Source organism: Anopheles merus, chromosome 2L (genome assembly GCF_017562075.2).
Source record: "Anopheles merus strain MAF chromosome 2L, AmerM5.1, whole genome shotgun sequence".
Taxonomy (NCBI): domain Eukaryota; kingdom Metazoa; phylum Arthropoda; class Insecta; order Diptera; family Culicidae; genus Anopheles; species Anopheles merus.
In genome coordinates this window covers 38534675-38551984 of record NC_054083.1, presented here as the reverse complement: position 1 = coordinate 38551984, position 17310 = coordinate 38534675, and the positions used below count along the sequence as shown (strand labels likewise).

General features: G+C 45.7%; 1 protein-coding gene across 7 annotated transcripts in view; it reads right to left on the bottom strand.

The window, feature by feature from the left end:
- LOC121591716 (zwei Ig domain protein zig-8) overlaps positions 1–16788 on the bottom strand; it is a 207823-nt gene extending 191035 nt beyond the window's left edge. For 3 of the 7 annotated variants that reach the window (XM_041912559.1, XM_041912556.1, XM_041912562.1), the window contains exons 1-2: positions 16573–16788; positions 13894–14849 (exon numbers count right to left, since the gene is read on the bottom strand). The gene's annotated coding sequence lies outside the window, so the exon portion shown is untranslated. Of the gene's footprint in view, positions 1–13893; positions 14850–15240; positions 15421–15450; positions 15585–16337; positions 16494–16520 lie in introns of those variants that run through there. The other 4 variants (XM_041912557.1, XM_041912560.1, XM_041912558.1 and 1 more) reach the window with 4 other exon arrangements.
- Between the last annotated feature and the right edge of the window lie 522 nt (positions 16789–17310).

Sequence of the window (17310 nt, the reverse complement as noted above, 5' to 3'; positions counted from 1 at the left end):
CAAGTAACTTTGAAAATAAAATATAAATTTACAGATCTTTCACAATAAAAAAATATATAAAATACTCTACGTAAAATAAGAAAAGCGAAAACATCAAAATAAATTATTGATTGAATTTCCTCTAATTTGCCTCACCATTAAATGACGGATTCTATTTTTGCTATGAAGAATATATTAGCGCTTTATCCATTATTCACCTCCAAATCATAGTTTGCCCAGGTGGAGACTCACCATACCAATCGAGCCAGCTCAGTCGCTCACTAATAAATCAATCCACTACCGCCGCGGGGCAAAAACTTTGGGATTTTCATAATGAAAACTGACAACAACGGTGGCACAACAAAAACAAGCCTGGCCTTAGTGCCGCGCATAGCAGCGCACAACACGCTGCCCGCAGTGCCTTACAAACAAAGGAAAAAAACACCATTTTCACGGCATCGACAATGAAACCGACGACGGCAGCTGACAGACGTCACGAGCCGCCCGTCAAATCGGGCCTCTAGCAGCAGCAAAAACAAAACCCCCGAGCAGATTCGATCGAGCCAGTGCCGTGCTCGAAATGGCGCTTCCTTACGCTTTTCGCCTTTGCCTTAACCTCTGCGTATTAAACCCACTTTGCCCGCCGCGTCACACCTAGCTAAAGTACAAACGGGATGGACAGGATGACAGCACAGAGCAGGATCGACATTTCCGGGGAAATAAAAAGGGGGAGAGGAACGATAGGCTCGTGGCTTTGTGGTTCCGGTGGAAGGTAAACAAAAACATGCACACTAAACGAAAAATCGATTTGCCCAAATTGTGCCGATCGGAAGAACTGTATGCGCCTAGTTGTGTGTGTATGCGCACGTATGTATTTATGCATGCGAGTGTGTGTGTGTGTGTGTGTGTGTGTGTGTGTGTGTGTGTGTGTGTGTGTGTGGAAATTTTTTTTGTGTTTTATTTATGTTTGTATTCCGAGCGGTGCAAATTGGACTACGAAAACCCGGTGACCAAGTGTCGCCTGCAGCACAATATTTGTTTTCCAATATGTGTGACGGGTGGACAATTTTCATGCCAGCTGGCAAACAGACACGCACCGAGGCGGTGGTTGCTAGCGCCGCTGCAAATGAGCATAAACGGTTTTATCATGGCGAAGGCTGTTGCGTTTGGTAAACTGTTTCCTTCTTCTTTTTTTTAGATGGGCAAGCTGTCATGGAAGTGTGGCTCATGGTGGTGCGATTTTGAAGGCAGGAAGCTAGTTGAGTCAATTGCAATTTATCAAATATGCGGGAAAAGAGATGTGAAACTGGATTGTGACAGGATAAAATAAAATATATGACTAAGAGAAAATTCATTTTACTCATGAACTTTAAAATGCTTTACGGTCAAAAAAATCATTCGAAAGACTTAATCAGTTAATTATTTAAAAAAAATTGATTTCAATCAACTGTACGTTTTCACGCCCTTGTTTCGTTGCTAAATGTCAACCAATTCAAGTCCTCTTACCATATTTGCTAATTATTATTAACGGTCGATTCGCTGGCACAGTGTTATTGCTTGTGATTCCCGAAAGAGGGCGACACAGACAGTGTTTAGTGTGGTCAACGTCTATCACTGATCGGGTTGAGCATTCCCGAAGGATCCCGATCTAGGCTAAGCGAAAGATGCAAGGTCACTCTTTCGTCAAAGCCCACGACAAGTGACGGATTTTTTAGCGTCTCTAACGAAAAAATAAATCATAAGACAGCTTTAAAACGCTTGTTTTAACTTAAAAAAATATTTACCAACTGGCGAAAGAAAGAGTCCTGTTGCAGTGTGCAACAATATTATAAGGACTTTTTCTGTCAGTTTTTCAATATGTAATAATAATTGATATTATTTGCTGCAACACAATAAAATTTTAAATCTTAATCCTAGCTGATCGATACGTCTAAATATCGGAAATTCTTGTCACTTTCTCATGTTTATCATATTGCACATTTCAGGTGCATATTCAAATCTCTAAATACATATTTCGCTGTGGTTAACTTTTCTCACTTATCATACAGGGTTTCCCACGATTTATTGTTTGATACACGTAAGTTTATGGGTTCGTCTCATCCATCGTTTCTCATATATTTTTGGATCGTTCTCACAACTTACTGACATTGGATCAATCGTGGCAACGAACGAACAAACAATAAACTGTGGGAAGCCACCCAAAAATGTTGCCAACGACCTGCTATTAAAGTGTTACAATTGAACCAATAAATAATGTCTAATATTGAAGCTCAATTTGACAACAAAAACATGATTAAACTCCTGCATATTTACTCATTACTTGTTACCACATTACTCGTTCTGTTGCCTCGCAATATAACAGGAACGTATGTCACGCTTGTCTCCTAAGCTATTTGCTACAGTAATCCACCCCCAAAGAAGGCATCGTAATCTCTTCGACAATCTAATCCAACAAACGGAAGTATTCCACATAATCAACATCAACACATGATCTGTCGAGCCGGCTAGACCGGAAAACTGGGGTGAAAAAATTGAACCATTTACCTAGATTGCTCAATCCCCTTTCAGTGTTTACACTCCTACATGGGGAGGTCCGTAATCACTGTGACGGATTGCTACAATCGACGGTAAGCAAAGTGAGAACCACCACACCACCCCCCGGACTTTGCCGACAAATCAATCGATCCGTCTTCACCGCCGCCCGGCCGGGAAAGGTCGATGGAGTCAAACCGTCGTCCTCGTCGTTGAACGATTTTTGCGGCAAACCCTTCTCACGTGTGACAGTCGATCCTTTAATGGGTGTATGAAAAGGGAGTCCTGTAGGGACTCTACTCCTCTCCTCACGCTCTCTCGATTATGCTATGCGGAGGCACACCTCCCTGGCAACACGGGCAGAGCCGGTGCAGAGTGGAGCGTTAACTACCGATCATTTGTATTCCATTGCGTCACAAACGGCCATTATGGGTCGAGAAGGGACGGTCGTAGGGGTGAGGGAAGGAAATAGCTTTCGCTGGGTAAGTTTAGCCATACGGCAAACACGTTCGCCCACCCCCGAACGATACAGCCGTGTGGGGTTTTAGCACATTGATTGAAAAACATGTATCTCATCAATCGCACCGCAAAAACGCACGCATTTTCCTCGGTAGTAGTAGCAGCAGCAGGTACGGGTAAAGGGTTACCGTATAGCACCGCACAAGCACTACAGGCAAGCACATGGGCAACCCATTTCAAGTTGTCTTTCAACATATGTGTCAACCCGGTACCCACCCGACAAACAGCTGCGTGCCTGCGTGCCTGCGTGAGAAGGACAGTTTGTAATAAATTCAGCAAATTTCAATAACAACACATTAACATCGGCCCGACCCGATGTGTGACTGGTTGGTGTGTGTGTCGATATGTGCGTGCGTTTGGCAGCATACCGCATATCTTCACGTGCGGTACGGAGAGCAAACACACACACACACACACACGTCACGACCGAGCCGAGGTATTGTGCTTTTGGGGAGTGAGTTGTAAAATAAACCGCATCCCTCGCACAGCCACCCGGGCCACTGGGACGGTTTCCTTCACCTCGCCAACCCCGAGGGGGAGGGTTGAAAAAAGGTTACCAAGAAACTGAAGCCAAGGCGATACGCCAACTTCCGGGAAAGCCGATTTGGTACCCACGCTAGGCTCCACTCCACCAGAGGCCGACGGGCAGCGCAAGGTGTGGCTCGCCGCCGGGAGACGCAATGGTTTTGCAACGGACAACACTCGGAAGGGCGGTACGACAACAAAATCCGACAAAATGTTTTTCTCACCCTCTTACCAGCCAACTAAGAAAACCAACCACACGAGGCGACTGACCCGCTGGGCAGAGGTGCTAGCAGTTTGGGTGGGGCGAAGTGGAGAGAAGTTTTCTTAAAGCATTAGCACCGTACGGGGCCCGATGTTCGTAAGGTTTCCCCTTTTTCCCACACATGGCGAGTGTGTGTGTGGGAGCGAAAGAAAATGTTCAACCCCTCCTCCCACCCCCCTCGAAGCTGGAATTTCAAACCCGGTAGGAAATGGGCGAGGAGTTGTGGTTAGCAGGCTCCAAACGAAGCAGAAGAAAAAAAAACAAGACACGACAACAACCCGAAAACAATTTATTTCCGTTCGTGCATGAATGTGAAGGATTCGGTTTGAAGGGAAGGACCCGTCAATGTCGGCTGGGGGTCGGGCGAATGACCCGAAGGGAAATGGTGGAGATTTTTTTCTTTCTTCTTTTCATAACACATTCTCCTAACACGGTCCTTCATCACTTCGCCGGTTAGGGTTAGCGATGAGCGTTTCGTGGCAGCGACATCTTCAATAATTCTTATACACGCCAGCGATTTCACAGCTGCATGAGCCTTATTGAGCGATTGTTCGCAATCGATAGCAGGGCTTCGTGTGTGAGTGTATGTTTTTTTTTTGTCTCAACGCTGGAGGAACGCTTCGTTGGAAGAACGGAATGAAATAAAGCAGCAGCAGCAGCAGCAGCATTCAGACGATACGCGCCACGGCACACTGCATTCCTTGAACTGGTGCTTCCGGATGATCATGATACGTCTTCTACTTTGTGCTACCTTTTTTCTAGATTTATATTGCTCATATTGTTTTTCATTGCCAACGCCCAGTCGCCATAAAATTCTTCCACTCGAATGGCTTCGCCTCGCACGGTGTCACGGAACCCTCTAATGGAGCACACGCTTCACGTATAGAGACATATTTAGGATTTCCCCTGTGCGGAATCGCCACATCCACTGCTGTCCTCTGTACATACTTGCTCTAGCGATGGCGCAAATGCTCAAGAGCCGGTGTGGCCACTTTCTTCTGTAAGCAGGTTTTTTTTTATTATTTTTTGTCATCCTTATGGTCGCTTATGCTTTCGGTTTCCGTTTGCCATTTCCTCCGTCGGTTTGGTTCGGCAGGGACAGTGGAAATGCTAGCGGGTGCTGCTGGTGGTGGTTCGGGTACATACCGTGGTACGATAAATGATGTCGCCTTATGATAAAGGAGCGCATTGTAAGGATGGTTGCTACAAACATTGCGTTGTCAACCACAATGCGAAGGTAGGATGACTTAAAGAAAAAAAAAAGGTTTCACAGTTTGTAATGGATCGTTTCGCTGCAACCCATTAAAGATACGACAGTGAGATGCGACAAAGAACGATTCTTACGGAAATCCTTTAAAGATTTTTCTTTGGTGAATAGCCAGGAAAAGAAGATGTGAAAAATGTGTTCCTATTAAAGTAAAAAAAAAATCCTTTACCAGTATCAAATCCCATTATTTCAATATATGACTTATATTTTATAAAATTCTAACAAGAAAGAAATAAGAATTAGTTTTAATCCCACCAATAGCGTAAATTGGATCCAGAGTTAATTATTACGTCAATTATCTCAATACACATTTTGCACGTTTATCATAAAATTGAATTACAATTTTTGTGAATATCTCATACTTTAATTGTTATTAATAAGTAATTCAACAATTTCACCCTAATTGTCTTAATAGATTCTGCATTCACCCTGTTCAACTTCAATCCAAACATCAACCAAATAGGCGTGTTAAAAGTGTATCTGAACCCGTTATTTCTGCGATAACAATCCCGTTCCCATCCCAAGGGAAACAACATATTTCTCCTAAACCACTACCCACTCACCAGAAACCAGATTTTGATACAAATACATTTTTATCCTAGCTCGCGACTCATACGCTCTAAACCCTGCCTGCTCAACGCATATCCCGACATACCGTGTGTCGCATCGGCTGGAATGTGTGCATGCTATTTTGCCTCCCCCGAGGGTTGAAAATTCCGTGCCAACATTTTCCTCGCCGAGCAGCTTCGGCTCGTGCAGGCTTAGGCTCTAACGGGAAAATAAATAAGCGCAAGAATAATAGCTTCGATAGATTTTCTATTTTTATGACAGCCCCCAGTTGGCAGGTGAGAAATTTATGACCCTTGGGTCGGACCTGCCGTTACCACCGCCTCGCATCCTGCCCGCCCGGTAGTTTGCAAACAAAAGCAAGAACAACAGCAACAACAATAAAAATCCATTCCAGAACTAAAGCGAGTAAAAAGGGCGCCTATAACCGGAAGGACGATGCCGGACAAACCTGGTCGGCCAGGCCGGCCCCCGCATGATAATAGAGTGATATGTTTCTGGAAACTCTCAGCGTTTGACGGGTGGTACTTACTGTGTCGCCACAGGAGCTTACCACCATTAGGGGCCACGGGTACGTCACGGGTAACGCCACGGGAGAGATGTTAATAATTTACCGTTTGACGAGCTAACACAGGGAAGCTTATGGGAAAAAAACTGCACACAAACATCCGAATGGGTGAAGGTAGAAGCGACAAAAAAAAAGGCTTAACCCCTACCTCCACCTCCGAAGCTACAATTGCGTGCCGAAAAGCTTTGATCGCTCCATCCTCCGCCTCCTTCAAACAGGGGCACCATAAATCCTGCGCGACAGTGATAGATATTGGATTCGAACCGCCCGGTCCGCCCTAACTGTGACGGACGGCGAATGCAAATGCACGTGACAAACTGATTGCAGCAGCGGACAGCGAGCGGACAGCGAACGGACAAAGCACGGCAAAGCCAGCGTGAGCTACCATCTCCGGACAATCGTGTTCCACGTCAAATGCGAGTGCTTTGACTTAATGGAAGCAATTAATCTAATTCTCCTATCGCACTCGATGTGCTTGTCCATCATTCTTCCCGTTCGCTCGTTCGCTCGCTGGGCGGTGGTAGGTTGTAGTTTGTCGGAGCCGGTCTGATTTGCTGGGCAAGGAAGGTAATTAAAGATTTCAATTGGATTCATTACATTGATTGCTCTTCTTTGCACCCTTCCCCGCCGTGGTGCCTCTGTGTGGTACGACAGGGAAAGCTATTTGAGTTGCACAAACTACTTTTACCAGGTCTTGCCGCCAGGGTCTTGAGAGCAGTCCATCAAACAAGCCAGAGATTGGTTTGTGGCTGTAGACTGCAGTGACATAATTATACTGATGGTTAAATCAGATCGTACAACTGAGGTGGAACCAGCATATCGTTACAGTTGCTGGACTTTTCTCTAGATATCAAGACATACTGTCAATAAGATTGCACGCTAGATTGATCATGGTGATGGTTGAGTATGTCCAAGAAAATGTAATTATTTTCTGTTCAGCCGTATCTTCAATATTGTTATCATATCTACATTGTCTAGCGATGGTGAAGAAATAAGTAAATTTGATTCATCATCTTGAGAGGTTTTATAGATTGCAACAGATTTAATTTAATAAAAATAGCATGTTGCAATCAAAATAGCAGGTTTGATCAGAACCCAATATCTTTGAAGATTCGAATAATTCTAGCATTTCTGAATCTAAGTGAACTAACATACCTGTGCAGACAATCAGGACAATTGTTTACAGGTTCTGATGTTTCAATGGACAGTAATTATTGTACGAAGCTGCTCATTGTCATTGACAAGTTTCATTGTTTGAACTTTTTATTCAAACTACAAAGGATATTTCAATGCTTATACCCTTTGTATATGAAATCTACTACAAAAAGATCTCTATTTTTTGCCAGCAGATCACACCAGAAGATGTAACGTACTCGGTTCTTTGACAGTAATTTACAGTTTCTAAGAGATACTCTACTACTCTGGAAAGTATGAACTAAACTGACACTTCAACCTCAGAGGACACTTTTTATTCAAGGCCGTATTACCAGCTGGGTCAACTAGTCAAGCCTGCAGTTGGAACCTCAAAACCTACTCCAAATCTTTTTCAAACTACAAACTCTACTCAAACTCAAACTCAAGATGAAATTGTCAAAACCAAGCTCCTAGTCGGGTTTTAATCCTTTGAATAGTTGAAGCAAGATCAGACTTTGGATGTATTTATTTGGCGTAACTGTCGATAAGCTCATAACTATTCATTTTTGATGTGGCATATGCTTACCATATAAGCAGTTTGACTATATTCACCAAAAATGACTATAATTATGAGTGTTTTTGTCGAACATATAAGAAAAATGGAAAGCAATAATGAGTGTTTTGAAATGTAATTTGGCAATTTTGCTTTTAAGTTAACGATGCTATGAGTAAAGAAAAGACGTCCAAGGAACTTCTCCAACCATACGGCGTTTGAGATGTTTAAGACACTATGTGTAACTATGTGATTTAATAAAATACTAAACAAAACCAACAGAAATGCATGCAATGTACAAGGCAACCATTGTTTACCTTAGTTCTATTCTTCATTGCATGAATCATCGTAGTTCATACTAACAAGTTCCCTTTGCTATAATATTCATGCAACGAAGCATTCTTTCGCTTACAGACTAACCTCTCCACCTACAGCCTATCACAAAACGAACATAACCAGGATACACAGACACATACACACAGAGCGCCAACCAAGTTCGTGCGTTTCCCGTGACCAATCGCCCTGTCATGAGCTAGTGTCGTAAATTATTCACTCAGCGCTTGTAGTTGACATCCAAGCAACAACCAGCCAACAACAACAAAAAAGACGCTTCAACTTCCGTTCCGGTACTCTCGTTCGCTCGCTGTCCCTTGCCTGCAGAGCATCGCCCTTACCCGTTCCGCCAAAAGTCAAAGTCACCGCACGTACTGTACCGCCGCCCAAAAAGGGTCAAAAGGCAACTCACGCACCTTGGGCGCAGCTCACGCTACATCGCGCTGTCCGCCCTGCTCAAGAGTGTTTGGTAGCGTGTGTCGTGTATGTGTGTGTGTGTGTGACCTATGCTGAACCGTTACTTCAACCAGCCACACGAACTTTGCCAGTTCATCGCTCATAACATGTCGCCGCTCCTGGCCGGCCCACCGGTCGTAGGTTGACCGGTATTGATGGGGAGCTTTTTGGAAAATATTTTTAGTTTTGGCCAAGCCCTGCAGAGAAAGAACCCTGCTGCGAGACTTTACCCCCAACAGAATGCCCGACCCAGCCAGCCCACCATCATGATGCCGAAGGTGTGTGTGTGTGTGTAGTTAATTGGAAAAGTTTTTTCTCGCTTCCGCGGACTGTAAACAGTCACGCCCGCCGAAAACTCCGCAACTCTGGTCTGGGGGCCTCCCAGCGACCGACGCCAAAATTGCGAACGGCTTCACCGGTGCCGGGTGCCTGTACAGCTTACCTAGCGGGGTAGGGCTGATAGCTCGGCTGACGACCCTAATATGCTTGCCTTTTGAAGCTGTCCCGCCGCCCGTCCCGACGCCAGCACAGCTTAGAAAAACAAGGGAAAAGTGCGGCTTCATTGTTGGCGTGTTATGATTGGAAGCTTATCGCGGAATTACCATCAGGAATGTGTGTTTTTCGTGTTGTCCTCCTTGTCTCTCCTCCCAGTCCACCCCTTCGATCCACCCGCAGCCCTAACAGAGAGCGCAACTTTTGAAGATCGTGTCCAACCACTTCTTGGGGGTCAACTTAATAGGTTAATTTAGATTTTGTCGCTCGGCCCTCGGTCTTACAAGGGCTTGCAGGGCCTGCCGGCTTTGACGTTGCCTGGTGACGGAACCAATTTTTTTGACGAACTGGAAGCGAAAAACAAAACAAATGTTCCCTCAAAAGACAGGAAGTTGGTGCCTGCTTTTTCCTTTTGCCCCCGAAGGTATACACGTGGGGTAAGCGAAGCAAATCCCATCGAATCATATCATCACCGTCGTGTTGGCGTAAGGGGCAAAATAAAAGTAAAACAAACGCGCCCCAAAAAACTTAAGCAAACGACGATGGTGACGACGACGACAACGGTGAATTATTACGAGCGAAAGCAGACGGAAATTGAATATTTCAGTGAAATGATCCAGCCCCAAAGTGTCGAGGCTTACCGAAGTCGCGGTTTGCAAGAGCATTTCGGGCGGCTGTTGTGCGGAAGGTAACCAGCCATAATAACGGCAAAACTTCCCCGCCCAAGCTAATGGCGGATGGTGGGACACATACAGAAACACACACACACACACAGACACAGAAACCCTCAAACGAATTGTGGCCTGGTCCTCAAGGCTGGTTGGAAAACTTACGCGCTTTCCGAACGCCGGCCCCCGCAGTACAAATGGGCGACGCGAGTGCGATAAATAACGGGGCCAAAGTGTCATTATGGCTGTAAACGAGATTTTCGGTGCACGATAACTTCTGAGCGGGATTCTGCTGCCCCTGGCGGTGGGGGGGGGGAGCGTTGTGTTTGTATTGTTTCGTTGCTGTTGAGTGTGTGTGTGTGTGTGTGGGCGAAGAATAGGGTCAATCAGGATGGTGAAAGATGGCGAAACAGGGCAAAATGGAGACCATTTCGGCTGTTGGGCGGTCTCACCTTAACTTGTAATAACTTAATCGGGAGAAAGTTATCGAGAGAAAGCTAGGGGCCGCGCACAGAGGAATGGAAGTGGAGGCAAGGAGGTTGATCTTATTTTTACTGTCAATTTAAGAGTTGGCGAAGTCTATTCTCAGATGGGGATTGGTCGCGAATAGCTTTGTGTAGGCTGTGCGATGACGCCGCGATAAAAGAAAGCTTTAATGAGTTTATTTTGGTGAATACAGAGCGGGAAAGGTATACAACCACCAGACCAGGTGGTTGGCCATCTTTCTTTGGGGAAATAAATCGATGGAGTTTTGAAGCCTGTTGATAGGACATGATTAGGGCTTGTCAAACCCGCCAACCATATTGTTAATTTACTAAATTTGATCTACTTTAAATCGTAACATCACCAAACAATGTTATGAAAACAGCAGATTAAAGTGGAAATGTAGAACATCTAACATTTTGATGATGATATGATCAAACCTCTTTCAAAGGTTTGTCTTATCGCATCTTACAATCAACAACAACAAAAAAATGATAAAAGAATTCATCAAGCACACTAAGTGACACCCTTCGTACCTTTTACCGTTTTACCTTTCCAGCGAACACTCACTGTCCAACTCAAACTGACAATTAAGCTCTACATTTCAACCGAACTCGAGCTTTGTTCCATTCATCCCATTTCAATCATTGTTGCAAGTTTCTGGCGCTTTAAACAGCGGCATAAAGAAGAGCGGCACTTAGAGCGCGAACCGTTATGGTAAAAACTTTCAATTGTTACTCTGTATGCGCAAGAAGGATCACTTAAAACCGGCTGCATCAGGGAACCTACTCTCCATCATCCATCATCCTCGCCGGGCCAGGCAAGCGGAGTGCGCCTTCCTACACCCTCCAAACCCCACGCACCGAAGATCTTACGCCCGCTCTCTCTCGTTCTCTCCCTCTCCCTGCGAGTATCTTTCCCATTGACCCAGTTTTCCAATTATTCCACCCAGACTCATTTATGAGCTGTTTTCCCCGGGCCAAAAGCGGCCAAAGGGGGGGGAAAAGGTTTGTGCAAAGATGCAGCGGGAAGGGAATAAGCAGAAAAATGCCACCCTCCGGAATGAGGGGCCGGTAGCGGCAGCCACAGCAGCAAGACAAAACCGCAGCAGCATCAGGCGCACAATGTTGCCTATCACTGTGTGGGCGGTTTACTTTACCCTCGTCTCAATTATTGTGCTATTTTCCCCGGTGGGTAGGTGGACACAGCATTGTTTCCAAGGTGATTTTCTTTTGCGTTCCTTTACTTCTTTTTTTTGTTGGTTTTTTACTTGATGGGTGGAGCTTTCCTCTAACCAGTCTGTAGGCTGAAAACTGGTTCATTATTCCCATTCTGTCTTTCCACTTCATTGCTGTTGTTTTTTGCTGTGCCATTTTGTGTGTGTGTGTGTGTGTGTGTGTGTGTGTGTGTGTGTGTGTGTGTGTGTGTGGGCTATTTCTGCTGTTGTAGAAACGTCCGCAGCCTGGAAGGAGGATGATTATAATGGTGATCTGAGCCCGCCTCGTGCACGGCGATTCGCACGGTCCCCTCTCTGTTTGGCTGGATGGGCAGATTAGGATTGTTATAGGTAGGGAGCAGTGTCATACCAGCAGGTGGATTGGCGCTCGGACCAGAGAAAGGACAACAAGAAATAGGCCAGTGTCCCAACCATGATGTAATTACGAAAATTATTTCCTTAAATCGGTGCCGAAAAGACTTGTACCCTGAAGCTGTAATGGCGCAGCTGGGGAAGAAGCAAACATTTTTGTTACTTTAAATTAGACTAATTTCATCAATGTTTTCGTTGAGAAGTGATCTTTATCATCATTATAGTTAATTTGAACTTGTTTCTTTTTTATCATTTTCAAGAAATAGCCCTTAATTTGCACTAAATTTCTGCTTACTTTCCACCTTAAAACCAGCCCCAAATTGACGTAGCAACGATAAATTGTTTTCCAAATCCCAACGGTTTAACGCTCAGAGCTGATTTAATACCCAACAGCTACGGGAATTCATCCAACAAATCCAATGGAAAAAGAAAGACCTCAACCAGCAATCGTCTTTCTTTTAAATCCGGTTTTCGAAGAAATCTATTTGCCTGCACGCGCGAAATTGTAATGAGCAGATTGTACAGCGATTCGCCAATGATCCACGCAAATGGACGCAGATAAATTCGACGCAAAAGTTTTGCCACGAAACAATGCGAATCAACCACAGGGTACCCCGGCTTTGCTTTCGCATTGGCGGCGATTCCTGGAAGACGCGCGGTTTTAATTAAACTAAATGTAACATGCCAACTACAGCGGTGGAAAGCACTGGAAAGCAAGTTCCAAAAAGGAATTGGTTGAAATAGCTCCAAGCGTAAGCGGCTTCGTAAGATTTGTGACTCCATTTCTTCCTGCGTTGCTTTATTTCGGTGGCCAACAGGGCATTAATTAAGGTTGCGTTTACTAATAGGTATTTTTGAGCTGAAAATTAGCTCAATCAAACAGTGCCGTGTCAAGATATAAATAAAGCATCCTTCTGTCTGGTTTCGTACGTCATATTATCCTAATAATTGCGCTTAATTAAAGGTTTAATAAATATCTCCATATCATCGTACCGTCATTTGTCAGCACGATGCCACTACGCAAACGGTTAATTTAAGAACAAACCTTTCTAAATACAACGAAAGCCAACCTCCCCCTGAAAAGGATGTTCTTGAACCCGTAGCTCCTACAAGGACGCCCCGTGAAGATAGAGGCAGAAAATCATTTCCTTCGGGAAAAGACTAACGCGTTCGCGTGTACACGGACAAATGCGTGAAAGAAAACAAGTTTGAGAAATCGAAAATAACTGTAATCAAATATTAAAATTAATCCCCAAACCGCCCCGAGGAAAAACGCAAGAAGCAAGCAACTTTCACCTCCCCGCCCAAAAGTTCCAAGGAAAATAGAATTTTTGTGTGTCTTTCGACAGCGGCTGGGGCGAAGAATCTAGAGCTCGTGTGCCCTTCTAAACGAAGTACACTGATTCGCCCATTCCCCTTTTCTGGTGCCTCAGTTGTCCCTTTCCCAGAATCTGACCAGAATCTAATGAAAAATTAATCACCACCGAAATGTGGTGGTGTGTGCCCGTGCTGGCGGGGCAGCCATTTCGCTTCAAGCAACTACCCCAGCACAGCCTTTACATCGTTCCAGTTGGATTGTGGCTTCCGGTAACCGGAAAACTGCCGATCGGACTCGAATCCCTTTTCCCAGGGTACCGTACCGGGTGAACAGTGGTGGAAAGCCTTAAGGGAAGGGAGTCCAGGGAGAGTGTACAGTACACCGGTGTGTTTTTGGCGCGCAATAAAACGCACAAAATAGCAAGCAACCTGTGTGTGTGCAGGTCACAGCGCTTTTTTTTTCTTCTCTTTGTTTGGCATATTTTGGGATATCCCAAAGCGAGTGAAAGTTCCCAGGTGCAACCGTCCGCACAAACCTGCGCGAAGTGGACAATGGAGTGGAAGAGGGGATGGTTCGAAGGGGAAACACCCCAAAAAAGGCCCCAAAATTAAAGGAAGCGGAAAAAGGCACAAAAGTTAATAATAAAAACCTTAAATTTTGATGACTTTGTTTATTCCGAAGGCGTCGTCGACGGGACGGGAACCTGCTGCTGCCTACGGGCGGGTTTGGCGGGTGCTGTGCGTTGTTGCGTTGAATTGTCGACGGTGTTTTTGTGCCTTGCGCCAGCGAATGTTCACATACGTTTGCGACCCAATAGAAGAGGGTCAACCGGGTCAGCACGTGTGAGTGCTGAGTATCCTCTTTTTTTCTTCGGGCTTTGTTTTTCACGCTGCAGCAACGGGCAGATACTACACACACACGCACACTGTGGCACACTACCGGAACAAAACCTTCGTAACGCAAACACCGTACCACTTTCCCAGCGAAAAGGGTAGCTCCAAACGTCGCCTCCGGAATGTGCGAGTTTCGTGAATGGGGACACAAACGTGACGCTGCAGACCCCACGGCCCACGGTCGGTTCGGGCTGTATCCTATGCGCGCTGTTGCTTGTAGACGTTTATAGCTCACTTTTGGGGTGGGTTGTGGGTGTGCGTGCGAAGCACACTGCACAAACCGATCCGCTCACGCTCACGACCACCAACCATTCGCATCCAAAATTGCTGCCATGCTATTTCGCTGGACCTTTTTTCGGCCCAACAATCACAATCCACCGGATAGGAAGGTTTAAAAAAAACCCGTTCACACATACACACTGAGATCACACGCACACACGCTCACACCAATGCCGGATGGTAGAGAAAAGGGACACGGCGGTATGATGATGTTTTGATTTTATTTTATTTCGCACCCGGGAAACAAAAAAATCTACATGGTACCACTCAACCAGTGGGATTTACACTTGCACAATAAACACACATTTACAGACGGCAAAGACACACACACACACACACACACACTTGGTTGAGTAGGGCGATTTTCTTTTACTACCAAAATGGAGCTCATACACTTTGCTTGGTTTTTGCACACTTCACTTGATTTATTATCCTGTAGAAATGGGGTAGAATTTCAAATAAACAAACAAACGAACGATAAATATATTGCACACCAATATAAAGAAGGAGAACTAAACAAATATCATACATAAAAAAAACCACCACGGGTACGCTCGAATTCAAGAAACGGGAAGCTTTCAAACGCATTTCACCAACATTAATAATTCATTAATCTTGTGCCGAAAAACACAAACGGAAAACACATTCCTTGGGCCCCCCCTTTTTTAAAGGAAAAACGCAACCGTAACGGACATTCGTACAGCTGTGCTAGACTCAACATACTATCCTTGTGCTGTGCGTGGTAAGTTTTCCATCGGCAAGTATTTTTTTTTTTTTACACCGAAACTCCGTTCACGGTATGTTTTATTGATGTTTTAACTTACTGCCTGCAGCACACTCGAGCACTCACCGAACGCACCAGGTCGCAGAAAGCTCCGTTGCCGAGTCATGGTTGTTAAATTTTTAACAATGTTGATATACTGTTGCCCCACCTTCATCCATAAAAAAACACACACACAAACACAAACACAGACAGCTGTTACGGGACACGAGAAATGGTGCACGAGATGTCATAAATATAAATAAAGCATTACCGTCAAACTAATTAACACATTTCACTACGCAACCACGGCCGCCGCCACGGATGGTGACGGTGGGGCTTTCGTGCCGGTCACACATCAACCAATCATTCGCACCCATACACACACACACACATTCATTGACCTGCCTATGTTGGAAAAGAAGAAGGAAATAGGTGGAAAAAGGAAAAGCATCTACCCTGCTTAAAGCTAGCAAAACACGACCACACCGGGGCGCCCAACGAAACGGGAAAAAAAGAAATAAAACGGCCCAAATAATTGAAGAAAACTTTGCCCTCGTCGTCGTTCGTCCGATCGCGAATAATGATGGCAGCTGTGTGGGTGTGTTTCAGCCCCCAAAAAAAAGCCAAACCCACCCAGCCCGCCACCCAACGCGGAAAGTGTGCGTTGGCAATCAAGTGCCCTTCATCATTCGGGATCCGCTCCGCTCCAAAACACCGGCAAGGCTAGCTAGCGGAGCCGCTGTTCCCTCCATTTCTTCTCTGGCCGTTCTAGCGCAGCGGATGAAATCGATTTCACGATTCACGTTCGACACTGCGGGCACTGCCTAGCCCGAGCTGGCCGCCTATTTGGCATGGCAAGGCAAGACCGGGTGCTTGTTTGGTCACCAAAACACCGAAAATCACACAAACACACACCCCGGAGACCGGGAGACACACACACACACACGCACGCTTATTTTTACTTTCAGTTTCTGTTGATTTTATGGATTTCTCTTTTACGTTTTGCGGCTGTTGGCTTTTGCTTCCCATCTAGGGTCGCGAACTTTCACTCCCGAACACCATTCAGACGAGTATCCTATTTTTGCGGAGGTCGATTTTTTGACATTTCACAGCCGTGGAGAAAAGGGGCATTTTAACATCACGTAAACACGCACTCACTCGCACGGATTTGGTGCAGTCGGTCGAAATATGGAAGTGTTGTGTTATTTATGTGCTGCAGTTGAAGGGGGACAAGGAAAGCCCACACGGTCGCTTCTTGCTGGTACTGTTTTCACACGCCCTATCGGGTGTCCTGTGTGTCCTCAGACTTTCCAAACACGTTCCTTTGACTAAACTCCGTACCGTGATGGTTGTTTTTCATGTTGAATTTCTTCACACAAATCCATCTACATACTGGAAGTGCCAAGCCGCGCGTACGGAAGGTTCGGGAAAACTTGTCAAACCGTTCCACCGCTGCAGCGACCGATACGGAGAACAGACGACCACGACAACGAAGATGCCGCCGACAGGCGAACCACGACCGCGACGACCACGATGATGACGGGGTGCTCGTGTGCTGTGTGCACTGGATGAATTTCCGTACGGACGAGAATTGAAACTGACTCCCGGCCCTTGGACGAACCCGTACCGTACGTGTGACGATGGTGTTGCGCGAGAGATCCTGTGTGAGAGATTGGGTCCGTTTCGCTCGCTCACATCTCGCACACTCAAATCCGATATCTGACAGGTGCCTCCTGACAAACTCCATGCTCCAGAGGACGTCATTTCGCGTCAATGCTCTCTCGCTCACTCGCTCTCTCTCTCAGTGTTTTTCTGCCACAAACAAAACACAAAAATTGCTGGAAAACCAGCTGTGAGAGAGTGGACCCGGTGGCCTAGTCCCTAGGTTGAGCACGGAAAACGCCCGAACCGACGGAAAACTCAACGCGATTAGCATTGAGAGGGACAGAGCGAAAGAGCAGCAGATGGACATGCGCGCGGCAGTGTGCTTTTTGGTGTGCAGGATTCCAGCGAGAGCCAAAGCTTTTCATCACACCCATCCTGTCCTCTCCGGTGTTTACATGCGGTTCGAGCGCGCTTTCTCTCCCGCATGTTCATGACAGGGAGGTTGTTGAAAATTGCTCCTTCGGGT